The 27,078-nt window shown below is 41.5% G+C and overlaps 1 long non-coding RNA gene across 1 annotated transcript; it reads left to right on the forward strand.

The window, feature by feature from the left end:
- Nucleotides 1–9,287: 9,287 nt before the first annotated feature.
- LOC122460131 lies at nt 9,288–19,510 on the forward strand. Its single transcript, XR_006281222.1, has 3 exons — nt 9,288–9,297; nt 12,944–12,946; nt 19,417–19,510. It is a non-coding gene; the product is annotated as an uncharacterized LOC122460131 (long non-coding RNA).
- The last annotated feature ends 7,568 nt before the right edge of the window (nt 19,511–27,078 follow it).

Below are 27,078 nucleotides of genomic sequence, written 5' to 3' on the forward strand. Positions count from 1 at the left end.
AGGGGGTTACACCAGCATGTGGACCAGTCTGTGCAACTGTCCATGAGAATGGGTGCCCCCAACACTTCCCATAGGTTTGCCATCTACATTACAGAAAAAGATCAATGTCCACAAGGGTGCAAATTTCCCTCCTGCACATGTGGGGGTAGAGTGGTGAAGTGCTGGCCAGCAAAGTTGAGCCAGGTACAGGTATTGCACAGATAACTTCCCCCCGCAGATTGGGGAAAACCAAGAACAAGATTGTGAGCCCTGAGTCACAGTCTGGTTCCTGGCCTGCTCAACAATGCACCATCCCTTACGTGGGGTCCAACACAGAGCCACTAACTAGTCCTAGATGAATATTTCCAAGAAAAGAGGTGGGCACACCAATAAAGCAGCAGCTCTTGAAAAACTTTAGAAAGCTGGTGCTTTAGACTTTAGACTGTAGAGTGAAACCAAGCATATAACAATAGAAGCTAGAATCAGTTCTTTAAAGAATTCTACCATGCAACTGGCATTACTAAAGGAATAGAAAGGAAGGGGATAGTGCTTATTGTTTGGAAAAGAAAATCAATATTCATGACAAGGAGCAAAGAATTTGGCTCTGTCATCACTGTGATCATTACATCTCTGTTATGAACCCTATTCCTGCAATATATTTTACATGCCTTCTGGCTGCAAAGATTCCCCCGGAAGTGTCTTCTGCATCACACCAAACAGCGCTGGAATGTGAGGAGACACGTCAACTGAGACGATTAGATGAAGTGTGTTAGATTAGCAGCAGTATTAGCTACCATCCAGAGGAGTCTGAAAAAAGTTAATGTTGTTATCGGAATCCCACCTTTTCCTGCCCTGCCCCCACAATATGTATAAGGAGGCAAAATAGTAATATAATATAAATATAATTAATAAAACAGTTAGTTGAAATTTATCAAATGTAACAATTATGTTTTAAAATGCTTGTCACAACACATAACATACTTCTTTCCTTTTTGTATCTGAACGTAATACTGGAGATTAGTTCCAGGGGAAATAATAGGGGCTGATCCAATGAGATAGGTACAACTTATTATCCCAACTTTACAGACTGGAAAGGAAATTGGAAAAGGTTCAGAAAAGCACTGCAAGAACAAGTGGAGGTCTGGAAAACATGCCTTTTAGTGAAAGACTGTAGAACCTAGTCTAACTGATTTACCAAAGAGAAGGTTAAGAGGGAACTTGACCACAGTCCATAAGTAGTTAAATGGAGAGAAGATTGATCATAGGAAGGGCACTTTCATCTCACAGACAAAGCCATAGTGAGATCCAATGTCTGGAAGATCCCCCATTCGCTCTTGGCTAAGATAGTAGCTGTCACAGTTGGGATCCAGCAATTTAATTTGGCCGGTGACTGGTCAACTACAAAGTTCAAATCGGGATCCATATCTTAAGTTCTCTGGTCCTCACATCTGTGGTTTTGCTTTTGGCCCAGGTCTAATAATAAATAACAAAGAATGAAGTGTATGAGTATTTTACAGAGAACTTGCATCCATATATACTTACATACACCAATGTATATTGCAGCCCAAAAGGTTACTACACCACGGGCACCAAAAAGAATGACTGTGAGAGATGTGGAAAGAACACAAACGCTTGTTTTCACAGCAGACCAGCACCATAGTATTTAGCACAGGTTTTCTGTAATTGCGATTCAGTGGGAAATATCTCAGTGTTCAATGGCCCTTAAACTCTTCCTTCCATCTTTGCGATGGGATCATCTTAACTGTTAGTATATAGGATACAGAAGGCTGCAATATAATGCATGTAGGGACCATGGCTGGCTTAGGACCTTCTTTAAGAACCTTTTTGTTTCCAATGCTGTTAGTGTACTGAATGTCTTTCCAAGTCTGTGTCTTTGTCAAGGCCTGTATATGGACAGCCTATCCTAATGGTCAGAGCCTAGAGTAGAGTCAGGTGTCATGCCAAGGGTCAAACCAGAGTCAATAACAGGAGTTAGTGAGGGAGCAGGAATGAGGCAAAGTAAAAGGAACAAGGAGCAGGAACCAGACAAGGAGTCCAGAATGTGGTCTCAAGGATCTGGTCAGCAGCAGACCTAGCAACCAATTATTCAGACAGGGTGTGCGGTAGAAACAGGAAGTTCTGTGCTAAGGGGAGACCAATCAGCAGTCTGCTGCTAGTCAGCTGATCCCACTGAGTCAGAGGTGTAGCCTCTGTTTGTGAGGTATCAACTGCAGTTTCCCCAGCTAGCGGTGCAGCAGGGAAGGTTCTGCTTTCTAGCCCTGGGTTTGAGACCCATAGTACCTGATGATCATTCCATCAGTATTTATAGAAAAGTTCATGGTCTCTCTACTGCAGTTGCTGTGCTACCATGAATGTTGTTTTGAAATTTGTTGAAATATTAGGAAGCACCTGGTTCATTCAGCATGACATTTTACAACTGTATCCCTAGATCATTCAGTAGAAGAGCAGATGTTGGCGACCTAGCCAAATTAGTGAACCCTTTAAAAAACACTTGAAATCTTTACATTGACTTCAGCCACTCAGTAAAGGAGAAGCTGAGAAAGACAGATTCTAAAGAGGAACAAAAATACCCAGAATGTCCAGCTGGACATTTGGGAGAACTTGGAGAATATCAGAGGTGACTGGGAATGGTGCTAAAAATGAGAATCTAGCTCAGAATAGCAATACACAGTGGGGCATAAGGGCAGCACATACATTCAAGGAAGCCCATGGTGTTACCAGCAGGACTCAGGATTATAAAAAGCCAAGAGAAGCCCCAGAAAAAAGTCAGCAAAGTAGACAAGAAAGCTGGAAACAGATCCAGAGGCCTAAAGATTTAGAAGTATAAGCCTTGTGGTCTGAAGTCTTAGAGAATAGGGAGCTCACCTATTGACACCTGCTGGTGAACAGAGAGAAGAGTGGTCCAGAGCTGCTTGAGAACTATGGAGGTGAGAAAGGTTTCACTGGAAAGAGAGCTACCTGCTGAAATCTGTTGGAGAGCAAAGAGAAATCTGTTGATTGATTGAGCCAGGACTCATTTGCATTTCATGTATGTGACAGTTGGGGGCATTTCAGTGAAAATACAGTTAAGTTTTGAGTGTGGGGGCAGTGGAATGCTATGGTCCCTGCTAGGAAATGAAGAGAAAGAATCTACACCAAAAAGCCTGGGGTCACCCTGACTGTAATTACAGTCAGGCACATCTGGGTATGGGTATGGGTGACTGGAGAGGATTAAAAAAAAAGTAGTGAGACAGGAATGAGAATTTTATCTTCTGGTGGGTGTGCCTCACTGATAGAAAGGACTAGGTATGACTGGTTTGTCTCTAAAGGGTTGAGCTGAGGTAGCTTCATAGCATTGCACGGTGTGAAGTTGAGGAGGTTTGGAGGTGACGGATGGGGTTGAGATGAGGCAGCCTATCCAAAGAATTGTGCTGCAGGCTTTCCTAACCTGCAATTAAAGCTGAAATAACTTCAGCTGGATCCCTCAAATCTGCCCAAACACCACTGCCCTAGCAGAAGCCTTGGACTTTGCACCAGAAAACAAACGGCGAATGGGGAAGAGGGAAGTTGACTACAACATGTCAGCCAATCACAACTTCCAGAAGAGGACTCTTGTTAAGACCCCAGGATGGAGTCTTACCTAATATTATTAATTTGTCAATTTCAGGTTTCCCCAAGTTTATTCTGTTGTCCTCCTCCTTCTCCCCCTCCAATTTTCCTCCGCCCAAGAATGTTCTATTTGTTTTAACACCCTGCATTTGAGAGTGGGAAAGTATTGCCTATGAAGGCAGCCCAGGCTGGTGTATATAGTTCTCCAGGTTTCTGGATGGGAGCTCAAGCTGATGTTATTTGAGTATTTAGAGGGAAGCCCTATAAAATGGAACCAAGCCTTTGTTGCTGCTGTCAACGCCTTGCAGAAGGGTTACAAAAGGACTGATGAAGTACAAGAAAGCAGCTGAGGCATGTGTTAGAGAAAATCAGAGAGCACTGGCACAAAGTTATGAAGGGCCAAGAGGACTGGAGAAGAGGGGTGTCAGAACCTGGGTTGGGAAGCCCACAGCCCCTGCAATGGAAATATTGTGGGAGCTCCCCCCCATGTATACTCATGCATGCCCAGTGGGTGGCTATGACGGGGGACTGACAGGGCTGGAGCGATTACTGGGGGCCTTAGGATCAGGCTGGAGAGCAGCGAGTAGAACCCAGAGGGGTTGGAGCAGGCCCTCAAGTAGGTAGTGACCCTTGGCACCCTCCTTCCCAATTGGGAGTGAGCTATGTCCCCACTAAGTGTCAGTGCCTTTCCTCACTCCCTTTCCTACCCCTCTGCCCCACCCCACCGCGCCCATTCGCAAGGAGCTTCCATCCCACACTTAGAGAAGTAGGGCCAGACTGTTCCAGTTCATGCCTGGATTCACAAGGGAAAGAGAGACAATGGGCTTCAGCAAAGACCAAGCCCAGAGGTGTCCTTGCACTACAGTTAATGTTCCCACTGGCTCTAGCCTCTCCAAGAGAAGCAAGGAAGGGCCTGGACTGTGGCCCCAGCCCTTTCCCCACTAGCTAGCAAGCTGCAGTCAGGTACAGAGTGATATGAACACTATATCCTCCCTAGGCATTCCTCAGAGCTCCAGTAGGCTTTGTGCCTGAAGCAGGCACAGATGCCTCTCATAATTCCAGGTTGGGTAGTGTGGCTGAGCACAATCTCCTCCCAACACAGGCGCTCTGGCTACCTGCCATAACTAAGCCACAGTAGGGCTTGCAATGAAAAACAAACAGCAAGGTCTGGTTTTGCTGACTGTGTCTCCATGGAGCAGCTCTACTCCTTCCCAATAGCCAGTGGATTTGGATTCCTGTCCCCTTCCCCTCCACTCCCCCCCCCAAAAAAATCCCCAATACCCAACCAGGTTTTTCAAGTGGAAGCAGAGGTAAAGATTTGCCCCTTGGTGCTCTGCAGCTGGTATGCACAAAACGTTTCATTCCTGCAAAATGCATCCTTGGATGGAATTCAGCTTTTGCTGAAAAGAGTTAAGTGACATGCCACATAGAAACAACACTAGACAATGTGGAGAATGCAGTTCTCAGTTTGAAAACACAGCACTCAGATGAATAGCTGGAGATTACAGATATGTATCCACTTGAGGGCATTGTTATGGCCTAGTTAAACTGAAATAAATTGTGCACTTTTAGACTTGCAAGTTTTCTAGTGGGAATACTTCACTGTAGAAACATGTTCTAAATATTGGACTAAATGGTAGGGTAGGACCCTAGTGGAAAACATTCTTCAGCTTGGGAATGAAACATTGTTCTTTAAATGTGAGTAGTTTTACAAATGAGAATTCAGCAATATGGAGCGCCATTTTTGTATTATTATTATAATAAACAAAAGCCTTCTGGAGAACACTCCGTTCTGATCTGCAAATTCAGCTGCAAAAATTAGGGTCCAAAACGAGAAATGGAAAACACATTTGTTATTTAAAGTGACACTGTTTAGGGTCTAAATTTAGATTTTATAGCCTAAAATGTGCATGTGTGTGTATATATATAATGTTGTCAACGCAGATATTAATTTGGACTAATCATGTTACTTGGAGAAGCACACCCTCCACCTGTCCTGCAAGAAGGAATTGTCTATGATATTGACATTCAGCAATTTCCAAAGGGATCTGTTCTGCAGGATCGGATATCCCTCTAGCACAGAAGGAATTTTAAAGAGCCAGGGCTGTTGATATTGACCTGCACAGCTGAATGTAAAGAAATGAAGGCATGGACAAATATTAAGATTCTCACATGCCCCTGCGAGTTAGGGCAGTTTATCCCTCTTTTTACAATGGGGTAGATGATGAATCAATAGACAAGTGAAATGTTTCATAATGAATCAGTGGCAAAATTGGGACTAGATCTCTTAAATTTTGTACCCCAGTCTCCATTCACCAGCTATCAGACCATACAATTTATTTCTTTATTCTAGGGGAAAACCAGGAGATACCAGGTTAAAACAAGAGCATTGTACCACATCTCCAATTGCCTTTCTTTTTTGAGCTCCTACCAGACAGCCTGCAGCTCAGCTGATGTAATGCTTTTTGGCTACACTTTAGCTCTCTTATTTGTGCTCTGTGTGTGTGTGTATGTGTATATATATATACACACACACACGTACTCACTTTATTACTAAGGAGAAAGATAACCCATTTCCAATCCATCTATCCCAATCCCATAAGAAGCCGAGGCAATAACAATTATCTCTATCCTTACATTTTCTCCCTTCTCTGGATAGTCCTTGTACAGTAATGAATTGTAACAGCTCCTTCGCACAGATTTCTCTCCCATATAATTAATGTCCTAAGATATTCTATTTACCAGTGAAGCAGTTTGAATCAAGAAGTGATTACTTTTGGAGTCAACAGAGCTGCTAACCACATTATACAAACAAAGAAGACAGCAGTTTTCCTTTAAAAAAATGTAAAAACAGCCACCTTGCATTTGGATTTTCTTACTTCTTGTACGTGTATATAAATAAAATGAATTTATTGCTGCTGAAAGGAACCAGATTGATAGCCCTGGAAGCCAAAGTCCTATCTTAGAACAGCTACAGTGCGAGCATTGGCAATGCAAACTTCTCAACACTTGATTATAGGGGCTATTTCTGTGAAAGGGTTGTTCATTCTCCAAAACCTGTTTTGCTCAATGGCTCCTGTGCTGAGATTCCCCAAGAAGGAGTTAATAAATGCAAACTATAGAGGATTTGTCCATTCCGCTGAGAACTGGACACTCAACACTGATTTCACATAGGCCACCACACAGAAAATAGTATATTAATTCTGTATGATTGCACAGCTAGTTTCAGACACAAACATCTTTGTGTTTTAGATTTACTGAGCTTTCTATCTACCTTACTTACTCAGAACCATAGTATTTGACCACCTCAAAATCTTTAATGTATTTTATCCAAACACCCTGTCAGGTAGGGAAGTGCTATTATCCCCATTGCATAGATGGAGAACTGAGGCACAGGGTGGCTAAGTGACTTGCCCAAGTCTACACAGGAGGTCAGGGCAGAGAATGAAACCCGAGTCTCCCAAGCCCTAGACTGGACACATCCTTCCTCTGTTTTAGAGTATCAGCCGTGTTAGTCTGTATTCGCAAAAAGAAAAGGAGTACTTGTGGCACCTTAGAGACTAACAAATTTATTAGAGCATAAGCTTTCGTGAGCTACAGCTCACTTCATCGGATGCATTTGGATCCAAATGCATCCGATGAAGTGAGCTGTAGCTCACGAAAGCTTATGCTCTAATAAATTTGTTAGTCTCTAAGGTGCCACAAGTACTCCTTTTCTTCCTCTGTTTTGTACATTTTGGTTAACTTAAACTGTAGGTGTTTTGAGAAACAGTATCATAGGGTAGAGCTTCAGGCAACCATTCACTAGAGGAGATTGCTCTTCAACCAATGGCAGCTTAGGGATCCCCTTAAAATTAGATTTCCTACTGCTGAGGAGGCTAAAGCAGAAAGTTAATACAAATAGAGGCTGCATTTTCTTTTCACGTTGATCTCTAACAGGGTTGTAGGGAAGAGCAGAACCTCATGCCCAAAATTTCATGATGGATCCTCGTATCAATAACTGATATCTTCACCAGACACCTACGACAACTGCATAGAGGAGACCTCCTCACCGCATCCTGGCTTCTGGCACCATATCTCTGTGCCCCCATGAACTCCATCCACGTTGCCAACTTCCCGTGTCACTGTTGGGGAACACCAAAGCACACACAGACACCAGAGGTGCCCCTCTGCATGTTGGTCACTTTGCCCAGCTTTCCCACAGCTAAGGGGAAGTCTGTCAGTGGAGGCCTCTTTTGAAGAGTCAACTAGGAAGAATTCCCTGGCATCTCTTGGCCTGTCCTGCATTATTTTTGACCAGCACTTTTTGTATAACTGAGGAAATAGCTATAGATCCAAAGAAAGAAAACTTTATTTCTAGAATTTATATGCTGCCAAAAACAAGGAAACACTCAGGAGAGCACTGCAATCATCATCATCTGGGTCATCACTAGAGAGTAACTCATGGGCCTCTACAACTAAGGGTCTGAGTTTCTGCAGTTTATGCTAAATGTCTGACTATCCCAGGTGGCGCTTGTAGTAGACTCATATCTTTTCTGGATCAAGCACAGACAGGGATACATAATAGCTACTGACAAGTGGACAGCAAAAGCAGTTGATGATATGACAGTTCTAATTTTTTCCCAAAATTTTGTGGGAATATTTGTAAAATTCCAAAGCCCTTAAATCTCACCCTTAGCCTGAATCTAGTCTTCATCAAAATGTGAACACTAATTGGGTCCCAACTTCAGTTAAAAAAAAAGAAAAAGAAAAAAAATTACCTGCCTCTCATTATTCCATGCCAATTATTATCAATGTTTTCTTATGATTGTTTAATCATTCAGTTGCCTAACATCCTCAGTGCTATGGCTCCAACAAAATGCAGATCTTCTTTGTTGAACTGTACTGAGTTTTACCTTTTAATATGCGAGAAAAGCTCAGGTGTATAACTGAGTTTCAATTACATCACATTTAACGTTTTCACTGATAAGATTGACTAACATGATATGAAAAAAACTCCTATAATTTTGCAACAATGTCACATATTTGTATTAGGGGTTTTTTATTTGCATAACGTGCAAATGTGTATTTATTTAATAATTCGTAATTGCCATTATTTCAAATATAACTACATTCCTCAGACAAAGGCATTCTCAACTGCTTTTCAGGTGTATGTCTCTACAACAGCTGGAGCCTTTCAGAAATTATGAATCATACAAGTGGATACAAAGCCGCATTTGAAATGCAGTTATTGCCATGTATAGGTCTTGACTGAGCACTACACACACTATCTCTGATATTCATGAACCACGGGATAGAATGGTTCACTGCCTATTCCAATTGCTTCTAAATAGCTTGGTACATCACATGTAATCTTGGGTAAAAAAAAATCCCTTTAAAAACATTTTTAACATTCAGATCTTGTGCCTTATTGTTAATTTCAAAGTCTGTTTTTTGTTTTGTTTTGTTCTTAATAACATGGGGATTTAGATGCTCCTGGAAAATGGAAAGCAGCTATCTTTAGTGAGAATAGGGTAGAGGTGTCTTCCTGAGAGTTAGAAGGTATGAAAAAATAAGGAATGTGCCTTCTGGAGCCCTTTGAAATCAGACACAGGGCCAGGCATGATTTTGTGCTGTCAGCTTACTTAATACAGATTTATTTTATCTTTTCAGCTGAGACAAAGTGGGAATTTTCTTTAATATTTTTATGAAGCCTATATGTTTGCCTCAGTTTCCCTCTGTGCATTGCATTGCTGTTCAATGGGTGCAAAGGGGCTAAGGACACAGCGGTGCGTATGACCCACGCTGTGTGGGTAGGATGAATAGCTAATTAAGAAACTGGTTGAAACTGACCTAGATCAAGAAGAAGTCCAGAAGAACAATGGAAAAGCCCAGTGATTCAGCGATCAAGCTCAATTGTGAGAAGTTCCAGCACATGGGTTTCTGAACTCAGTGTGGTCTGCCTGGAGCCAAAAGGACTGGGAGGTGACCAGAAAGGGATAAAGTGTGGGCTTCTAATACAAGTGGGCTGCTCTTACCTGGGACTGACTAAGGAATCAGGGAGAGACACAGAAGTGGGTTCTAGCCCATGAAAGCTTATGCCCAAATAAATTTGTTAGTCTCTAAGGTGCCACAAGGACTCCTCGTTGTTTTTGCTGATACAGACTAACACAGCTACTACTCTGAAAAGAGTCTAAGATGAAATCCATTACAGCCTGGCTGCTGGATTGTGCTATATACTATGTTTTAACCTTCATTTTTCCATGCTAACTGAAGGATTTCCATTCTTGTGTTCCAGCAAAATCCTACTGTGTTTTGAAAACGCTGCTTGGGGTCACTGTGAATACTTGTTGGTGTGCATTAGTCCCTGAAGAGTGCCCAGTCAGGCATGACAAAGGCCATGAATTACTGAAGGCCAGGTCACCATCCATCAGGATGTGATAGCATTTCCTAGCCAACCAAAGGTGGTAGAAAACTTGAGTTGCGTACATGGTCTATGTGAAAGCTTAGCATCAGCAAGGAATCCAGAAGCAGTCCTACACTACACACTGAATTGACCTGCTGAAATGTTGCACAGTTGCTCCGTACCAAGCTTTCATGCTAGGATGAAGGATTTCTTCTCCACTTCTCTGAGATGTCATGCACAAAGCCCATGTACTCAGGCTTTGTGCAGGCTGGCAGCATGTGTCAAGCAGGAGAAATTCTCACTGAATATCCAGTAGATGTTCTCCAATGGATTCTCCTCCTACACTGACTGGAAGCAACACCAAACCCTCAGCACCTGCATTGCATACGAGCTATAGGCATAGTACATTTTGGCTGCTGCAGTTTTATATCCTAGATTAGGTTTCTTTTAGCAACTGGTGGCCAGGCCCTGAAGCAGATTCATCCAATTAGCAGCATCCCCTGTCCAGTGACTTGATTCATTGGGTAGAAAGTATAAATAGGTGCATAACCAATAGCATAAACAGAGGCACAGATGGACACATACATAGAAAACATTCTTCATGTTATTGCTGCCAAACTTTTGACCCAGATCCCTTTCAGTTTGTAGGGATCTACGAGCTGTGCCAAATGGGAGGCTCCCTCTGGCTGAGCCTGTAGGAGCCGTGCTGAGATTGTCACAGCTGGAAGCCACCCGCGGCACCTATTACAAAGTGCAGCTGTGTTAATAATGTTTGGTGACTCCTTTGTTTCCAATTTGAAACTGAAATGTGCAATCTGTGCATGATGCAGGCTTATTTCTAAATCCCGGCAGATGAATGTTCTGTATCTTAATAAATTATTTGTGGAATGTAAAACCTTGTTGCCAATGAAGGCCCCTATTCTGATTGAATGTATCTCAGATAATGCTGGAGGGCTCAGATAGTTTGTGTGCTGCTGCATGGTACTTATTGCTGCCATCATCCAAATTGCACATTCAAAAACTGGCATGTCTAGTAATGGGTGTCCTAAAAGCACCATTAACACCTCTTGACATGGGGGAAGAGAACTAGAGCATGTGACCTCTAAAGAGACTCTTCTTTAAACTGACAGGTTTCAGAGTAGCAGCCGTGTTAGTCTGTAGTTGCAAAAAGAAAAGGAGTACATGTGGCACCATAGAGACTAACAAATTTATTTGAGCATAAGCTTTCGTGAGCTACAGCTCACTTCATCGGATGCATTCGGTGGAAAAAACAATGGGGAGATTTATATACACACACAGAGAACATGAAACAATGGGTTTTATCATACACACTGTAAGGAGAGTGATCACTTAAGATGAGCTATTACGAACGGGAGGTGGGAGAGGAGAAAAACCTTTTCTGGTGATAATCAAGGTGGGCCATTTCCAGCAGTTAACAAGAACGACTGAGGAACAGTGGGGGGTAGGGTGGGTGGGAGAAATAACATGGGGAAATAGTTTTACTTTGTGTAATGACCCATCCACTCCCAGTCTCTATTCAAGCCTAAGTTAATTGTATCCAGTTTGCAAATTAATTCCAATTCAGCAGTCTCTCACTGGAGTCTGTTTCTGAAGTTTTTTTGTTGAAGGATAGCCACCCTCAGGTCTGTAATCGAGTGACGAGAGACTGAAGTGTTCTTTGACTGGTTTTTGAATGTTATAATTTTTGATGTCTGATACATATCCATTTATTCTTTTACATAGAGACTGTCCAGTTTGACCAATGTACATGGCAGAGGGGCATTGATGGCACATGATGGCATATATCACATTGGTAGATGCGCAGGAGAACAAGCGTCTGATAGTGTGGCTGTTGTGATTAGGCCCTATGATGGTGTCCCCTAAATAGATATGTTGACAGAGTTGGCAACGGGCTTTGTTGCAAGGATAGGTTTCTAGGTTAGTGGTTCTGTTGTGTGGTGAGTGGTTGCTGGTGAGTATTTGCTTCAGGTTGAGGGGCTGTCTGTAAGCAAGGACTGGCCTGTCCCCCAAGATCTGTGAGAGTGATGGGTCGTCCTTCAGGAAAGGTTGTAGATCCTTGATGATGTGTTGGAGAGGTTTTAGTTGGGGGCTGAAGGTGATGGCTAGTGGCGTTCTGTTATTTTCTTTGTTGGGCCTGTCCTGTAGTAGGTGACTTCTGGGTACTCTTCTTGCTCTGTCAATCTATTTCTTCACTTCAGCAGGTGGGTATTGTAGTTGTAAGAATGCATGATAGAGATCTTGTAGGTGTTTGTTTCTGTCTGAGGGGTTGGAGAAAATACGGTTATATCGTAGAGATTGGCTGTAGACAATGGATCGAGTGGTGTGATCTGGATGAAAGCTAGAGGCATGTAGGTAGGAATAATGGTCAGTAGGTTTCTGATATAGGGTGGTGTTTATGTGACCATCGCTTATTAGCACCGTAGTGTCCAGGAAGTGGATCTCTTGTGTGGACTGGTCTAGGCTGAGGTTGATGGTGGGATGGAAATTGTTGAAATCATGGTGGAATTCCTCAAGGGCTTCTTTTCTATTGGTCCAGATGATGAAGATGTCATCAATGTAGCACAAGTAGAGTAGGGGCATTAGGGGACGAGAGCTGAGGAAGCGTTGTTCTAAGTCAGCCATAAAAATATTGGCATACTGTGGGGCCATGCGGGTACCCATAGCAGTGCCGCTGATTTGAAGGCATACATTGTCCCCAAATGTGAAATAGTTATGGGTGAGGACAAAGTCACAAAGTTCAGCCACCAGGTTAGCTGTGACAGTATCGGGGATACTGTTCCTGGCGGCTTGTAGTCCATCTTTGTGTGGAATGTCGGTGTAGAGGGCTTCTACATCCATAGTGGCTAGGATGGTGTTTTTAGGAAGATCATCGATGGATTGTAGTTTCCTCAGGAAGTCAGTGGTGTCTCGAAGATAGCTGGGAGTGCTGGTAGCGTAGGGCCTGAGGAGGGAGTCGAGATAGCCAGATAATCCTGCTGTCAGGGTGCCAATGCCTGAGATGATGAGGCGTCCAGGATTTCCAGGTTTATGGATCTTGGGTAGCAGATAGAATACTCCAGGTCGAGGTTTCAGGGGGTGTGTCAGTTCGGATTTGTTCTTGTGCTTTCTCAGGGAGTTTCTTGAGCAAATGGTGTAGTTTCTTTTGGTAACCCTCAGTGGGATCAGAGGGTAATGGCTTGTAGAAAGTGGTGTTGGAGAGCTGCCTAGTAGCCTCTTGTTCATATTCAGACCTATTGATGATGACGACAACACCTCCTTTGTCAGCCTTTTTGATTATGATGTCAGAGTTGTTTCTGAGGCTGTGGATGCCATCATGTGCCAGCAATGCCCCTCTGTCATGTACATTGGTCAAACTGGACAGTCTCTACGTAAAAGGATAAATGGACACAAATCAAATGTCAAGAATTATAACATTCAAAAACCAGTCGGAGAACATTTCAATCTCTCCGGTCACTCGATTACAGACCTGAGAGTGGCTATCCTTCAACAAAAAATCTTCAAAACCAGACTCCAACGAGAGACTGCTGAATTGGAATTAATTTGCAAACTGGATACAATTAACTTAGGCTTGAATAGAGACTGGGAGTGAATGGGTCATTACACAAAGTAAAACTATTTCCCCATGTTATTTCTCCACCCCACCGCATCCCCCACTGTTCCTCAGTCGTTCTTGTTAACTGCTGGAAATGGCCCACCTTGATTATCACCATAAAAAGATTTTTCTCCTCCCCCGCCCCCCGCTGGTAATAGCTCGTCTTAAGTGATCACTCTCCTTACAGTGTGTATGATAAAACCCATTGTTTCATATTCTCTGTGTGTGTATATAAATCTCCCCACTGTATTTTTCACCGAATGCATCCGATGAAGTGAGCTGTAGCTCACGAAAGCTTATGCTCAAATAAATTTGTTAGTCTCTAAGGTGCCACAAGTCCTCCTTTTCTTTAAACTGTATCTGCAGTAGATATAATATATAGATGCAAAATTTCCTCTAGTTTCTTAAATGCATGGCTAAAAATGAATAATCTCCAGGGGTATATCTACCAGTAATGAAATTAAGCAAAGGAAAACATGCAATGATTGGGCTAAATCCTAAGGGACTGATCCAAAGTCCACTGGAGTTAATATTCCTCCTTCCATTGACTTCAATGGCGCTGGATCAGACTCTGTATTAGAGCCTCAGGATCTGTCCCAATATCAGGAAAAACACAGCGTCTCAAGGGAAGTGGTGGGGGCCCCATCACACAAGTCATCACAGAATAGGACAAAGCACCAGAAAATTGTGTTCACTCTTGATGCACTGACTGAAGAAGTCTGCGGACTCTGAGGCTTTGTTTACATTTCTGTTGGAGTTGAGAATGAGGAACAAAATTTGGATTCAAAGTGGGACATCAAACAGCCCCAACTTTGGAGTTGCTCATACTGTGGAAGGGAAGTTGGTTCAGAACAGAATAATAAAAAGAGTGGCTGTGAAATTGGAATATGGATTGGGATATGGGTCATGGTTTAGATTCTGAATCCCTTAAAAAAATCCATTATTCCATCTCCACAGGCTTTCAGATACTTGTTAACCATCCAAGCCTGTTAGGTCTCTACTAAACTCATGAGGCAAATTTCCTAGTCGGGTTTTTGTTTCTGATTTCAGATGGAAACAGGGCTGGTAAAAAAATTTCCATCTAAACTGTTTTTGACAGAAAATTGGGGGTTCAACTAAACAAAATTTCTTCTGAAAAGTGTTTGCTTTCTGCGGAAACTTGATTTTTTTTTGGTCAGAAAAATCAAAAGTCTGAAAATCCAAATACTGCAGATAGAAATCAAAATATTTTGACCAAAAATGAACTATTTTGATTCAGATATCCTGCCATTATGCCTTATGGGAGTTAGTTTGTTTTTCTCATGTGCCCGTATGGGCTGGGCTCCCCAGTCAGACCACATCTCCCATGAGGCATCATGGCAAGGATCTCCTGTGATTAAGAGCCTCATGTCACCATGAGTGGATACCAGAGTGCATCATGGGAGGTATAGTCTGATGGGGAGCTTGTTCTGTATCAAAAGAGGACAATGAGAGCATGAGGCATCCAAACTATAATTCCCAGGAGACACCATGGCAGCACTTTCAAATCAAAATATTTTTTTCTGTGGAAAATTTTGATGAAAATGATTTTTTTGCTTTTTGTTTCCATTGAAATTTTTTTGTGGAAGAATGTCTATTTTCTGATCAGCTCTAATGTGAAGCACAATCTTTGGGACGTTCCAATTTTTGTCCTGCCTAGAATCTCAAAGTGCAAATACATTCAGTAAAAATGGATAGGAAACAATAACATGCCTAATACAGCAAGCTTTTTAGACTACTGAAATGAGATGTTGATAATACAGTTTTATATGCAAATTTCCTTATTGGTGTCAGAAATATAACATCCGACCAGCCTCAGCAAACTATATTTAGGCTTCAAATCTTCCCACCTTCTGGTGTTTACAAGTGCAACTAGAAACATAGCTATGTTGAGCAGTATCTAAGTTTTCAAAGAAGGAAATAAAAGTCTCAAGGGGATTGTGACATGACTAAGGTGGGCCCTGTCCATTGTGGGGTGAGTGCGCCTGCCTTCCTTGGGGAATGGGGCAGGCGCATGAGCCTTATGTGCTTATTTCCCCCAACTCGAGTATGCAGGTCTGGGGTTAGCTGTGGGGTAGAGTGGCCCAATGGCCAGAGTCAATGCAAATGCCCCGCTCATTCAGGGTAGTGCGGCCTAGTGGCCGGAGTCCACAAACCACACCCCTACCGTCAGGGCAGTGTGGCCCAAAAGCCAGAGTTTATGGGGGCTGCCAGCAGGAGGGCCGGCGGCCCAGGTAGGAGGGCCCAGGCCCACCCGACTCCACCGGGCCCCGACCCAGGGCCCTAGTAGCAGTGGAATGACCAGCTACCAGCCCAGCAGGGAGTCCCACCAAAACACACCGAACTTACCTTGGTGGGAGATACCACTCTGACACCACTCATGGGTCACTTCCTACCATAGTCTCGGGCATTGTAGTCCAGGAGGCTTTGGGATCTCTTAGTTCCCCAGCACTGTCTGCTCCCTGGGGCTCCGTGGGCTGCTGGGGTCTGAGACTGTGGTCCACGTCTCCGTTCCCCTATGGCACAGGCTGGAGGCCATCCTCAACCGTCCCTGTCCTGGCCCACGTCCTTCCCCACCAGCATCTCCTCGTGACTGAGCTGGGCTGCTCTCTTTTTTACTGGTAGAGCAGGAGCGTGCCCAGTAGGGAGAAGGAGGCGTGGCTTCCTCAGCCCATAATGTGGCATTAAGCCCTTCCCGTTCAGGCGGGGTGAGTGCGCCCCGTCACAAGGATTTTTAACTTTTCCTGATGTATAGGAAAGAAGTTGGTTTGATCAATAAACTAGAGGTTACAGTGAAGAGCTAACAGTAAGATACTCTTAGGACATGCCCTGGTTCTACTCAATAGGCCAACCCTAGGAAAACATTCACTAGTGGTAGGTGAATCTCAGTGAATTGAGGTTTGATTAATTGCTTAGGCCTAGTCTACAGTAGGAACTTAGGCTGGTATAACTACATCGCTCTGGGGTATGAAAAATCCATACCCCTAAGCGATGCTGTTAAACTGACCTAACCCCTGATGTAGTCACTGCTCAGTTGATAGAAAAAATTCTCTGGTTGACTTACCTACCGCCTCTCAGACAGGTGGAGTTTTCTAGGCCAATGGGAGAACCCCTGGGCAACTGCAGTGTTTTAAGTGTAGACATGCCCTTAGATTCTTAGCTGTTTAATGCAGGAACTGTCTCTTCCTCTGTGTGTGGATATTGCCTAGTGCATTTTGGGTGCTACAAGAAAATAAGTAATAAACAATACTAATAACTACAAATGGATGAACAAAAAACAGTTTTAGAAATTTTCTGGGAAAATGTGCGAAAATGCTTGCAAATAAATTCATCCCATTTTTCAAGCAGTCCTATTAATAACACAAAAGTCCAGATACTCATCCAACTTATTCAAACCTCTTGGGTCTGCCTAAGTGAGAGGAGAATCCTCTGAGGAGAGGATTAGTGGCTTGGGGGGTGGATTATTGCAATCTGAATATTACAGAGCCTCCAAAGCTTTGCATCAAGATTGTCTATAAAAATGAGTAATTACATGGGAGGCAGAGATTCCTCTTTTATCTGACAGGACTCATTCATCCCTAATTTTGATCCACCTCCAATGCAATATATATATATATATATATATATATATATATATATATAAATCTTGGTATAGATAGATAACATTCTAGTGCATGTTCTATCCTAGGGATAGATGAACAGATGCACGCACACACACGTATATAATCAACTGTTGCAGTTCTACAGAGGTGGTTTGGTCAGATGACCAGAATGATGAAATACATGGAGAAAATTCCATGTGAATAGAAATTATTTACTTTAGAAAACGGATGAATAAAGGGTATAAAGAAGTACATTCAGTCAAGTTGAAAGACAGCGGATTGAAAATGGATGAAAAGAAATATACACAGAGTGCACAGTTAGCTTGTGGAATTCATCAACACAAGACATCACCAAGTCCAAGAGTTCAGAAGCATTCAAAGAAGCATTGGACATTTATTTATATGGATAACAAGAACAACCAGAGTTACAATAGCAAGAATTTTTAAAGAATCAAAGAAGGTATGTGCCAATCTCTAACTGAGGAGACTAGGATGAGACTTTGTACATGGGAAGGTTGTTTCATAACTGCTTTCTGCAGCGCTTTAGGCACCTTTCTCTGAAGTACCTGGTATCTGACACTTTAGGACACAGGATACTGTGCTAGATAGACCATTGTTCTATTGTTGCTATTCTGACATCCCTATCCCTATAACATAATCCCATAACAATTCATGAGTTCCATATTCCACACACTTTCTTCAACATAAATTGTACACCCTATGGGGAATAAACCACATTCTCAGTGGAGCACCAAGTGTGGTGTCCAACACTATTCCCCCACTTACTGAAGGATACAGCCTTTCATTTTACATCCCGTTTCTTTATCTTTATTAATGTCTGTGCAGTTGCCTGTTTACCACCTGCAGGCTGCCAAAAAAAAATGTATAGCGTTTTCTCTTTCTCTACTCCCCAGAAGAAATAAAATTAGGTCTAAAAGTAAAGTGTTTTATAGGCAAAATAAATTACAAGTGAGTCTGGTGGATAGTTGCTAGGTAAATTGATTTCTCTGTACAAAATGGCTTTTTCTTGATTTGCTGATAAAATTTTAATGTTATACATGTTAGAACTGTTAAATACATCATCAAGACATAGAGAAATTATTTCTGTAACACTTTTTCCTTTTATCACTTTTTTTAGAGTAGTGTCTTGCATAATGTTGGAAATTTTGCATATCACGGTGCATAGAAAACAAAACATTTAACCATTATAAAAGATACATGATGGCACAATACAAACTTTCATTTCTGGCCCCTTGCATGCATGGATCCTAAATTCTTTTACAATCAGGAGGAAAGAAAAAATAAAAACTAAAATTAGTACTATAGTTGAGGGGGGGGAACTGTCCTTAAAATATCATTTTGAAATTGCTCAAAAAAAAGGGATTAGCTCTTAAATTTGGATTTTAAAGAGTTCCAACAGATGGAGTGTACTTGAGTACTGGGGATTTTTGTGGACCTGCACGCACACACACACACACACACAGAGGTGGAGTAGAGATTGGTCAGCAAATGGAATGAAAAGCTTCCCCAAAAAGACAAGCTAAAATTTTGCTAAAAATAGGAAATAAAGAGAGTGATTCCACATCAAAGGGACAGTCTGTAAGGATAAAGAATACCCATGCAAGTAAGGGTTTGTGGAATCGAGCAGTGACCTAGGGAATGAGCCTTCAAGAGATGGACTGACTCTTTTCTTATTTTTGATAGTATTTGTATTACAATAGTGCCTAGGAGTTCAAGCCAAGATCAAGGCCCCATTGTGCTAAGCACTGTACATGCACATTGTAAAAAAAGTAATCTGAGCCATGAAGATTTTAGAATCAACAGAAACAAAGCATGGGAGAAAAAGAGTATCATCTCCATTTTACACAGGGGAACCTGGCTTGCACAGTCATTTAGGAGGTCCATGACAGAAACAGAGAGTGTATTAGAGCAGAAACAACTGATGGAGTAGCACCATTGACAGGTGGCCTGGTGGTGTCAAATGAAGACCCTGCTCCAAAGCCCTTGAGATCAGTGGGATTCTTTCCAATCATTTCAGCCAAACCTATCTGGAATCAAGGAGTTTGAAATGAGGAACGTAAGAAGGAGAGAGACTCATTTGTGGATAAAAGAGAGAATTATCTGTTTAGATTGGGGGTGTAGGTGGGGTGGAAAAGAGGCAGAAGTCGAGAAGAAAAATAGCTCAGACATAGGTGAAAGGTTTATTGCAGGTGGGCGGGTGAGATTATGTTGCCTGTGTTGTGCAGGAGGTCAGACTAGATGATCATAATGATCCCTTCTGACCTTAATATCTATGAGTCTATGAGAAAGTCCTGGAAATTAAAAATGCAAAATGTCTGTTTTTATTAGGCCAACTTATCTGTCGTCCAGTGACAATGCAGAGTTGGCCAGATGTCTATAGCTTAGTCTCTAAAGCTTTATAGAGTCTTGTTTTAAATTTCTCAAGCTGTGGGGCTTTCACTACTTCCCTTCTCAATTTCCTCCCATTATTCTTAATTCTACTCCCTTGGATCACTCTAAACAAATCCTCTCCCTCTTTGCTATGAATATCATTCAAATACATTTGGCCATATGTCATATCCCCCTCCCTCCATCTACTGGTACTTGTTTAGTTAGGCTACTCATATTTAGTTCTTTACATCTGGTACCCTTTTTAAATCATGCCTGGATGTGATGTGGGGGGGGGGTGGCAACACTCCAGAATGGTTTCATTCAAAGAACAAGGTTAAAACTATATTTCTGACTGAGTATCCTATTTTACTAACAGTGCTTAATTGATCATGATGGAAAGGCTGTTATAGTCAAGTGGAGGAGGGTGTTACCTACCAGGCCATTTTCCAGCAAATTTACTTAATTGTTTCTGTTTACTGCACCCGCATTAATGGTCTATCATGCATTAAAATCAATGGGCAAGGTTAATAACAGCCTGTTCACCCCCAAAATATCAGAGACACTTTCTGTATTTATGGCAAGTGACTCATTAAGTTTAAAAGGATATATGCCATATTTTTCATTACATCTCTATCTTTCAAAAAAAAAGAAGATACATTTCAACAAAACTCTAAAGTTTTACTCATTTATAGAAACAGAGAAGACACGAAGAAAGTTTGAGACCCAGCCCTGCAATCCCAGGGAAATAAAGATACAAAATTAAAGGGATAATACTTTAGATGTCCCTAAAATGTCTAGAAATGTGGCTTAGAACCATCTCTATTCCTATAGGATTATCATCCCTACAAACCAGAACACTCTCAAAGATCCAGGACATTATTTCCTGGAATTAAAATGATTCCTGATGTTAAACGTTGGGATCACTTTAGAACTGTACTGGTGAATAAGAATTACAGTCCATAGATAGCATGTCATAAGAACATAATGGGTCAGACCAAAGGTCTGCCATACTGGGTCAGACCAAAGATCCATCAAGCCCAGTATCCTGTCCTCTGACAGTGGCCAATGGCAGATGCCCCAAAGAGAATGAACAGACAGGTTATCATGAAGTGATCCATGCCCTGTCACCCAATCCCAGCTGCTGGCAAACAGAGGGTTGGGACACCATTCCTGCCCATCCTGGCTAATAGCCATTGATGGACTTGTCTTCCGTGAATATAGCTCCCTTTTGAATCCTGTCATGATATTGGCCTTCATAATACCCTCTGGCAAGGAGTTCCAGATGTTGACTGTGCATTGCATGAAAAAATACTTTTGTTTGTTTTAAACCTGTAACCTATTAATTTCATTTGGTGGCCCCTTGTTTTTGTATTATTAGAAGGAGTAAATAACATTTCCTTATTTACTTTCTCTATACCAGTCATGATTTTATAGACCGCTATCATATCTCCCCTTAGTTGCCTCATTTCCAAGCTGAAAAGTCACCAGTCTTATCAATCTCTCCTCATATGGAAGCCATTCTATACCCCAAAACATGTTTGTTGCCCTTTTCTGAACCTTTTCCAACTCCAATATATCTTTTCTGAGGTGGGGCGACCACATCTGCACACAGTATTCAAGGTGTGGGCATACCATGGATTTATATAGAGGCAATATGATATTTTCTGTCTTATTATCTATCCCTTTCTTGATGATTCCCAACATTCTGTTCACTTTTTTGACTGCTGCTGCACATTGAGTGGATGATTTCAGAGAACTATCCACAATGACTCCAAGATCTCTTTCTTGAGTGGTAACAGCTAATTTAGACCCTATCCCATTGTTGCACCATGTCATCCCATTGTTGCACCACGCAGGACTGGCCAAAGACAGAACTAGAGGAAGCTTCTGCTTGGGATCCTACATGGGCTGTGCAATGCTTGAGCCAAATTTGTTTCTCCCTCTGTCACTGCTTTAAATTACACCAATATCAGTTCAGGGTAACTCTATTTATTTGAATGGGGGTTACTCTAGGTTTACCCTGAAGTAAGTTGAGATCAGACTCCACTGCCATCTGCATTTATCTCTCTTATTCAATTCCCTGTCATACATAGAGTCATAGAACTCTCGGCCTGGAAGGGACCTCCAGAAGTCATCAAGCCCAGGCCCCTGTTCTGAGGCAGGACCAAGTAAACATAGACCATCCCTGACAGGTGTTTTTCCAGGCTTTTCTTAAAAATCTCTAGTGATAGGCATCCCACACTCTTCCTTAGAAACCTATTCCACAGCTTAACTATTCTTAAAGTTAGAAAGATTTTTCCTAATAGCTAACTTAGTTCTAAATTTCAGGGGTCTCAGGCATTGGTTGCACCTCAGTCCCTCCTGTTCTCTGCATTTGGTGAACAATAGTTTGGACTTCTGTGGTCTGTAAACCTTTGGTCTCATTCTGGTTGTTGAACTTGGTATGCAGGTTCTGGGCAATGTCAGTGACCTGTGACATACAGGAGGTCAGACTACATGATCTGGTGGTCCCTTCTGGCCATACATTCTGTGACTCTATGTGAAATATGCTATAATACAGTGGCAGATGCTGATAGACTCAACTACCTGCTTCATCTTGCAATGCTTTCGATATAAAAGCACAACTCAAAACCTGCTAAGTCAGCTGTTCTTTCCCCATGTTGACACTATGTCTCTGTCCCTAATGCAACACCACAAAGTCATACCACAAAGTGTATTTTTGCTCAGGGGAAGCCACAGGTTTCTATTTATTATCTGTGTAAGTCAGATAAGATCATCCATCTATACATATTTCTCCTTTATCTAGCGATTACTTGTGCCTCATATTTTTCTTTCATTTTAATGACTTTATTTTCTACTTTGTTTTCTTTCTTAATAGCTCTCTTAGTTCCAGGATCTTTGGGAGATCTTTACTCCTTTGAAACCCAATTGATTAGTTTTAAGATGTGTACTTAGAGAGACATTCTCTTGAATTATTTCTCTTGGGGTCTCTTGCTTATATTTTGTGCTTTAAATAATGCTAATAATAGAAATAGCAAGAATAGTAACAGAATAATAATCTCTCTCGGGGCTCTGTTCAGCTCCATACACATACTCCCAGTGATTTGAATGGGAGTTGTATCAAGGTCTTAGGAACCTAAAAGATTAAGTTTCAGAGTAGCAGCTGTGTTAGTCTGTATTCGCAAAAAGAAAAGGAGTATTTGTGGCAAGATGAAGTGAGCTGTAGCTCACGAAAGCTTATGCTCAAATAAATTTGTTAGTCTCTAAGGTGCCACAAGTAGTCCTTTTCTTTTTTCTAAAAGATTAAATGTCTTTTGAATTCATGCCAAATGTTCAAATCCAGACCCCAGTCTTGCAAATGGTTACTACTGGGGATATAGTTTATAAAGAAATTAGACCACTCATAAGAGTAGTAAGTATCTGTAAAATGGGTCTTGGGGTCTTTGAAATTGCCTGTGCAAATTTAGGTTCAGACTATCAAAGGAGTTCTATCTCGTTGGGCATGTGAACATTGTGCTTACAGACTATGCACCTGTGCTTCTAAATGTCCAATCTCTCTATGGAAATTATGCTCTTTGAACAAACCAGCTACATGCTTAAATAGGGCTGGTTGAAGCCAGTTTCCAAATTTGCTCAAATTTTGAGTTCTATCCATAAATGCGAGCATCCTTATCCCCAACCAGCCTTTCAGGCTCAGCTGAAATGTACATAGCTGGTTTTGTGGAATAGTAACTTTAATATACTCTCTTGAGTAAGTTCAGGGATGATGGAAATATTGATACAAGTTACACATTGCTAAATCTTTGTAAGTGGGTACAAGACATGCTTGAAGGGGTGAGATTGTGACATAAAAAATAAAATGGACAGGAGGATTGAAGGTGTTAGGTAAGCAGATCGACCCTACTTTATCTTAAAACTTCTTACTCCATGCTGTTGGTTCCTTTTTATGCAACTCCAATGTAACTCCACTCAGCATGTAACTAGCACCAATTTACATCTACCTCGCTCTCTCTCTCTCTCTCTTTCTCATCAGATTAGGCTACAAACTAGGTCTTCAGAGTTTACATCAAAATTCCATCTATCTGAATATTTTTAAATAGCTGTGCAGGGTCATAGTTCCCTTTCCTGTGGATATCCTTATCTGTTCACTTCACACTCCAAACATTTCTTTTTCCCTTTTCCATACAGACCTCCCCACTTTCCTCTGCCCCCGCCCTGACCTTTCACCTCTCCCCCACACACCTACTGACACCTCCTCAGGGTTTGTGAATCCCTGAATATAATACATGCTGCTAGGGTTGCAATGACTGGAGTGGTTTTTAACACCAGATCCTTAGGAATAGCTGCCAGATTCACCCTTTACTTCAGAGAAAGTGAGGAGCAGTTGAAAATCAGGGCTTTATAATGTAAGCTGATTTGCTATGTAAACTATAGCATTTGCTAATATAAATTCTAGACTATATTTTAACCAATGAACTGAGTTTATATTAATGGGATAGATTTGTGGGGATTATCATCTGACCAAGAGGTACCCAAACTAAGTTGCATGGACATCCTGTGATCAGAACAATTCTTACTAGTGATTTCTTTATAACTCCACTGGTGTAAATTGTCAAATGTGAGTAATGATTTTAAGTGTGTAGTATTGCCAACCTCAGACACTGAAAACTGATGGGTCAGACCTCCCAATCCTCAAAAAAACCAGAAGACTGGTTAAAAAATCATGGGATTTAAAAAATTGTGTGTTTTACCTTCTGGGTTTTGAACTTCTTGGGTACACCTGCATCATGCCTTCAGGCTGTTCTTCACAAACATGTGAGCTAGAAATTTACTTTTTTTTTTTAAGGAAAATTGTGATTGTCATGTAATCACTCATTTCCAGGAAATGGGGCTTTTAACAAAACACCAAATAGTGTAAGAATTGCAATAAAATCACAAGAGTTGGCAACACTGAGAATGCCAGTTGTGTGTGCATGTGGGGTAGGGGCAAACTGAGACATGTTAAAAGGGCCAGATTTTAGGAGGGTGGCTGCTTAGCACTTCTGAAAATCAGTCTTCCTTATGATGTTTCAAGTGTGGCACCCAAACTCTGATACACACAAAATCACTAGTCAGTTTTGAACAGTTAGGTCGTTGTGTTTATTGCTCACTACTCATGGATATGATATTCCCTATCTGAAATGGATGTAATGCATTCAAAGTACTTATGAGAATGGAGTGATGCTGATTCTGGCTAGCATATACAAAGTTTTCTGGCCATGTTAGTTTACCATTCCCCCTATCAGATTTATTTTGACCTTTGATCCTCTTGCTCAAAATAATAATGAGGATGTCCTTCCAACCCAACCCATATTTTAAAATAAAATACCAAGGTTTATGCTCATTTGTTTATTCATTTTCTAAATGCTAAGGCCACTTTACTGGTGAGGCTCAGAGGAGAAGGATCCCAGGATATTGATTTTTCTTCGTCATTACTATTTAATTGGTTCAAGTGTGCACCTTGAGCCAGAGAGTTGATGCTGGTTACATTTTAATAAATGTACTCCTCTGCCGATCAATACTTCCCTGGGAAAAAAAAAGTACAGCTGTATCATATGTTAATGGGAAGAAAATCTTTTTACTCCAGTCAGTCAGCATGACAAACAAGAATATGAAAAGTGTTAATGAAATGACTGGCTGTCTATAAAATGAAAGACTCACAAGACAGTCTCTTTTCTCCCTTTAATTCGATGAAACAAAATAGAAAGTTACATTGTAGCTTGTTGAGCAGGAGGTAATGTTAACAAGGAGAAATCTAATGCTCTAATAATGGCCAAGCAGAAATATTTATGCCTCTGAGCCAGAGTTTGGGATTCATTGGACAGGTGTGGACATAAGATTATACCACAGTACCCCCATTTAGACAGCAGGGGCCAGATTCTGACACCCTTTCTCACTGTGCATAGTACCTTACATCATAAGTAGTCCTAATTAAGTCAGTGCAACTACTTGATGTCAAAACTACTACTGAATATGTATCATAGTCTGGCCCTAACCTAACTGGAGCAATGACTACATCGTTCATTTAATAGATTCAGAGATTTTTAGCCCAGAGGGATCTTTAGATCACCTAGTCTGACCTCTGGTATAACACAGGACAAGAAAATTTCATCCAGTAAAACTTCTGTATTGAGCCCAATATCTTGTGTTTGACTGTGTTAAACTCTGCACAATTTTGGAGCTTTATAAATACAGTGGAGTCACATCTTATGCAGGGATTAGGTTCTAAAGTCAGCGCATAAGGTGAAAATCGAGTATAGTCCAAATTACCCTTGAAAATCCCTTAAATTGACCATAAAGTACAGTATACTGTACATAGTTTTGTGTATACAACCCTGTGCAGTAATATGTATAAATGTATAATGTATACAGTAATGTACAGTATATAATAAAGAATACATATGTAAAATATAATTTTACAGTACTATATTTTTAATTACAAGGGGTAATTACAGGGGGTCATCAGGGCTTGATGTCGATCCAGGAGACGGAGGTGATGAAGAGCCTGGGTGATGGAGAGCGAGTCGTAGACAAAGTGGTTGGCTCTGGTTCAGCTCGAGAAGTTGATTGCATAGTTTCATCTGTTGCTGGTTTTTTTCCTTGAAAAACATGGTGATCGGCAACTGTCGCTGTTGCCTCTTGAGCTCCTCAAACATTTCTTGATACGGTCTCAAATTGTCCATAATACTATCTGTGATTTTGAGGCTTCATTCCATAGAGGGATCGTATTCAGAAATTAAATCATTCAAGTGTTTTGCTGCTTGGAACACTTCAGCAAATTTATGAAGATTCCAGCTTGCTGGCTCTTCCTGTTCATAGTCATCATCTTCATCTTCTGTAGACAATTTTATCAGTTCCTCTAACTCTTCATTAGTCAGTGTTTCTCTATGGCTCTCAATTAATTCTTCAATTTCTTCCTCAAGGATGTCGATGAAGCCATCACCACCGACTTGCCTGGCCACCTGAACAATGCACTTCACTTCTTTGTCAATGGTAGGAAGTCCCTTAAAATCATTCACACATTCTTTCCATAGGTTTCGCCAACATGCATTGACTGTTTCAGGCTTGATTGCATCCTTTGCCTGTTTAATATAAGTGATGCAATCGGCAATGTTGAAGGACTTCCAACACTCGATCACTTTAAGATTGGGATCAGGATCTATAGCGTTACGTATCTGTGAGAATGTAAGCCTCATGTATGTGGCCTTGAAACAGCAAATCACACCTTGGTCGAGAGGTTGGAGGATGGAGGTGGTATTGGGGGGGGAGAAAGACAACTTCAATGTCATTATGTGCAAACTGGAGTGCTGCAGGGTGGCCAGGAGCATTGTCTACGATCAGCAACACTTTAAAGTCAAGTCCTTTCTCTTGGAGGTACCGCTTGACCTCTGGAATGAAACACTTGTGGAACCAATCCAGAAATATTGCTGCCATCACCCAAG

Source organism: Dermochelys coriacea, chromosome 5, assembly GCF_009764565.3.
Source record: "Dermochelys coriacea isolate rDerCor1 chromosome 5, rDerCor1.pri.v4, whole genome shotgun sequence".
NCBI classification, from domain to species: Eukaryota; Metazoa; Chordata; order Testudines; family Dermochelyidae; genus Dermochelys; species Dermochelys coriacea.